A 4,946-nucleotide genomic window follows, 5' to 3' on the forward strand; every position below is an offset into this window, starting at 1 on the left:
ACTGTCCTCGGGGAATGTTTGCTTCGCGGTGTGGTTTGCGTGTGGGAAGTAAGCTTCTTGCTTCTTAATTTGGTGTTGCAGTTCGTGGAGGTTTTATCAAGAGACGTATAAAGGTTAGGAGTTAAAATGTTAAGGAAGTTCAGTCGAGTTGCTGTGGTTTTCAAGTCTTGTTCCGAGGCCTTGATGACTTTATCGACTTAAATTATAACGTCAAAGGGCTGTAGCCTCGTATGTGAAGGTGATTAATTTTGATTTTTCATTTTTTACGTTGCTTCTTGCTTAGGTTTCATTCACTTTAGCGTGACATATAGTAGAATGTTAGGGTTGTAGCCTCATATGTGAAGGTGTTTAATTTTGATTTTTCATCTTTTACGTTGCTTCTTGCTTAGGTTTCATTCACTTTTGCGTGATATAATGTTAAAGGGTTGTAACCTCATATGTGAAGGTGATTAATTTTGACTTTTCATTTTTTACGTTGCTTCTTACTCGGTAGGTTTCATTCCCTTTAGCGTGACATAGAATGTTAAAGGGTTGTAGCTTCATATGTGAAGGTGATTTTTTTTTTTTTTTAATTTAAGTTGTTTCTCGCTTAGGTTTCATTCACTTTGTGTGACATAATGTTAAAGGTTTTAGCCTTATGTGAAGGTGATTAATTTTGATTTTTCATTTTTTACGTTGCCTCTAAAGTTTCATTCACTTTAGTGTGACATAAAATGTTAAAGGGTTGTAGCCTCATATGTGAAGGTGATTAATTTTGATTTTTCATTTTTTACGTTGCTTCTTGCGTAAGTTTCATTCACTTTGGTGTGCATGTAATTTTTAATTAGATGCTTATTCGGAATAACTTAAATTTTAAAAAACTCTTAAAATGAGTAGCCGAGCAGAGTGGATGTTAATTAAGGTTTATAACAAATAAAATTATTTCAGGTATGTGGCGATAGCTTGGATTATGGAATCTGAGGAAAGAAAACTGGTTTAAAACAACTGATACCATGAAAATGTAAGTTTTTAAATTGTAGGAATTTTTTTAGTGGTTTTTGCAGTAAATTTGTAGTACTTCATACTTAAAAATTCTATGGTAATTTGTTTGGAAATCGCCGAATTCCTATACTTTGCCGTAACTTGCTAGTTTCATATTTCGTTGAAATTCAAAGGCTGGCTTTAAATTTTTTTCAAATTTTGCTGAAATTTAGTTTTCATTGTGAATTTTCTAATCTTGTTGGAATTTTAAGTATCTTAACATAGTTTTCGATCTTAACATTTAGTTTTCAAACTCAATGGTAATCTCAAGATTTCTTATTTTTTAAGGCTTATATCTTAAAATTTTTATTTAACTTTGAAATTAGAGGCTTTTGTCTTTAAATTTTTAGGTTTATAAGTTGATATTTAAAGGATATCCTTAAATTTTTTTTTAGATTTGTAATTCAAAGGGTTCTTTTAATTGTTCGAATTTTTTCGAATTTTGTTGAAATTTAAAGTATCTTAACTTTAATTTTGCTGAAATATAAAGGCTTTAGTTTTGCCTTCAAGATTTTAATTGAAAGGCTTTCCAAAATTTTAGTTCTGATTTAAATTTTAAGTTTATTCCAGAGTTGTTGAAACTTGTTTTAATTTTTTAAAATATTTTTTTATTTTGCTCAAATTTAGTAAACTTTTTTTCAAATTCTAAATTCAGTCTTCGTCTTTTGATGAAATTACTCTGGTAATTCAATTAAAAGCAACCCTGATCACACATTGTTAGCCGTTAGGCTAAAGTTTCTTTAAATAAAACGGGCCACCTTTGTTGCAGTGGCCGTGCTGCTTCAGCAAAGGTGGCCCCAGGTCTGTGCATGGTGGACTCTGTCTGCCATGCACACTCCGATGAAATGTTTCTTTTTCAGGTTTTTGTTTTAAGGATGTTGTGACAGTGGGTTGTGAGCATTGGAAAGGGTTGATAGTGGGTCGGTGGGTTGAGTTGATGGCGGGTTGAAAGTAGGTTGTGGCGGGTTGATAATGGGTTGTGGTAGTGGGCTGTGACGTTATGGTGGCAACTTGCGAAACTGTTGCGGGGAGTTGACAGGTTGTAATAGTTTTGCGTGGGTTGTGGCAGTTATGGAATATGTGGCTGGTTATGGTTGGGTTGTCTAAGTTCTGGCAGGTTGTGGTGGGTTTGAGTCTGTATTTTGCCGGGTTGTGACAGTAAGTTTAAGTTTCGAGGTTGGGTGATAACAGGTTGTGATGGTTGGTTGACACTTATGATGGGTTGTAAGTTTTGTGGTGGCAAGTTAATGGGTTGTGGCGGGTTGTGACAGTGGTTGTGAAAGGGTGTTGGTTTGTGGTGGGTTGACAAGATTGTAGCAGTTTGATGTGGTGGGTTGTGATGTATTCTGGTAGGTTGTGAAAAGTCGCCTGTGAAGTGATTGGGTTTTTGATGTTAAATACGTATTTAGTCCATCCATACCCAGGGCATTGTAACACCTCTAGTGGTCATTTACTCCTAGATCCTTCCTGTAACCTATAGTTTCCATGGCAAGTTAATGGGTTGTGGCGGGTTGTGACAGTGGTTGTGAAAGGGTGTTGGTTTGTGGTGGGTTGACAAGATTGTAGCAGTTTGATGTGGTGGGTTGTGATGTATTCTGGTAGGTTGTGAAAAGTCGCCTGTGAAGTGATTGGGTTTTTGATGTTAAATACGTATTTAGTCCATCCATACCCAGGGCATTGTAACACCTCTAGTGGTCATTTACTCCTAGATCCTTCCTGTAACCTATAGTTTCCATAGGAAGTTTTGAAGTTTAAATTTATAATTAGCATTAGCAGTCATGTGATAAGTGTAGTTTTACCTATGTGCATAAGTTAGGTTCAAATTGTTAAATATTAGTTAATTTAAATAAATTATAGTTTTCAGCCCCCATTTTTAAACATCTCTGGTAGTGTTGGAGAACTGGTGAAAAAAGTCCCGTTTGTTTAAAAGTCCCGTTTGTTTAAAAGTCCCGTTTGTTTAAAAGTCCCGTTTGTTTAAAAGTCCCGTTTGTTTAAAAGTCCCGTTTGTTTAAAAGTCCCGTTTGTTTAAAAGTCCCGTTTGTTTAAAAGAAGTCCCGTTTGTTTAAAAGTCCCGTTTGTTTAAAAGTCCCGTTTGTTTAAAAGTCCCGTTTGTTTAAAAGTCCCGTTTGTTTAAAAGTCCCGTTTTGAGCTGGTATCTTATGGTATAGGTTGTCTGTCCCTTGTAGCTGTACTGCATTTCTCTTAACCGGCGTTTAGCTGAGTGCTGATGGTGATCAGGAAGGTTCTGTGGTGGACATTAAACGAATCTGCCACTTAAGTTAACATAAATTCAATTTAAGTAACTGGTTAATATTTTTATTTTAAAAAAATTAACTAATTGTGAAATACTGTGATGGTGTTGTAAACGTGTACCCATATTGCAGGTATTTTTTTCCATTTAGTATTTCTCAAAACCAAAGTGATTTCTCAAAACCACTTAAATTTTAAGTGGACAGTTAATGCCGTTTTACGCCTCTCAAAAACACCACAGTATGCCCCTGTAGTAATCCTACACTTTAACGACAAACTTTAACTTAAATTCTCAGAATTTACTACAGATAATTATGTATATCGTGCAAAGCATTAGTCAGATGAGTGAGTTTGAACTTCGATAGCTGGGGTCTTTTAATTTTACCTAATTCAGCGTAATTACTCTCTACAGAATGCTATAGACTTGACCCACAGAGCATTGGAGCCTTCACGCCATCAAATACTTTCATACCAGGAAGATCTTCGGTTCTGTGGTGGTTCCTAGGTTCTTTGTATGAATTTGGTACTAGTTTTCAAGACTACCTGGTGTCTTGATGTGGAGTCCGTACAGATACCACGAAACTGTAATGTCATGAATGACTTTATTGCAGTAGAAAATTACTCTTTGGTGAAACATTTAAAAATACAAATGCTTCTGCAGGTTTTTTACTTGTTTTATATCCTGAAAGGTTTGTCCCAGAATTGGTCTGAAGTAAGCCTAATGTCTGGTAAGCTTAAGTGATTAGTTTAAGATAACTAACTTTGCATCAGCTGCTAGGTCTATGAAGCCTCATTGCATTCAGATGGCCATAGACGTAAAATTCAGCCCCTGACTTTTTTCTTCCAGCGGAAGTTACATAATAACATGATTGGTACGGTTCTAGTGAAACTGGATTTAGATTTTTTATTCCTTGATACATTAATTGTTCAGTGTTAATTTAACAAAGAGTAAATAGGTTTAACTAACTGGGTGTGCTAGAAATATATCCCGTAAGAGATGGCTTAAGACATGGTATTTTTTTTTATGGATTAAATCTTACATTGCGTTAGTGGAGTCTTGAAAATTAAGCTAAATTTTATGCTGTCTTTAAATGCTTATAGTTGAAAGTCTCCATACCGATCAGGCAATGGTTCCGAATGCTTAAGGTTTTATAGGTATCTCGATCTCTTATTAAATAGCACTACTCTGCACTTTGTAATCCTCCTCTCCAGAGGGGATGACCTTACGAACTGGTAACTAAAAAGTTACTCTTTGTGTATAAGCGGTCCTCAGTATACTGTATGTATACTATAGTCTTTTAGTACAATGGGCTGAATTTATATTGCGTTCGAGATGATCTCGAGAAATTAATGGAAATACTGCAGAAAGGTGACTTATTCCAGGATTGACCCTAATGGCCTAGCAAATAACCATTGGTCCTATTATCCCTATTTAGTTCATAATCGTAGTCTGATTTAAACTAAATGATTTAATAAGTTTTTTCTATGGGCTGCTGATCAAGATAGCTACATTAGAAGAGAGCATTACCATTTGCTTAAGGCAGTATTGGAAGTTAATCGCGCCATGTAACTCAAGGTCTATAGTTATTAACTTGAGGTTAATAACTTGACGAAACCTTAACGGCAGGTTAATTACTTGTGTATATTCTCCTACCAAGTTTATACTGTTTCTCAAG

At 35.3% G+C, this 4,946-nt stretch overlaps 1 long non-coding RNA gene across 1 annotated transcript; it reads left to right on the forward strand.

The window, feature by feature from the left end:
* LOC136844711 (uncharacterized) lies at positions 1-3,935 on the forward strand. The gene is made up of 3 exons (XR_010854976.1): positions 1-238; positions 928-1,000; positions 3,683-3,935. It is a non-coding gene; the product is annotated as an uncharacterized lncRNA (long non-coding RNA).
* The last annotated feature ends 1,011 nt before the right edge of the window (positions 3,936-4,946 follow it).

Source organism: Macrobrachium rosenbergii, chromosome 13 (assembly GCF_040412425.1).
Source record: "Macrobrachium rosenbergii isolate ZJJX-2024 chromosome 13, ASM4041242v1, whole genome shotgun sequence".
Taxonomy (NCBI): domain Eukaryota; kingdom Metazoa; phylum Arthropoda; class Malacostraca; order Decapoda; family Palaemonidae; genus Macrobrachium; species Macrobrachium rosenbergii.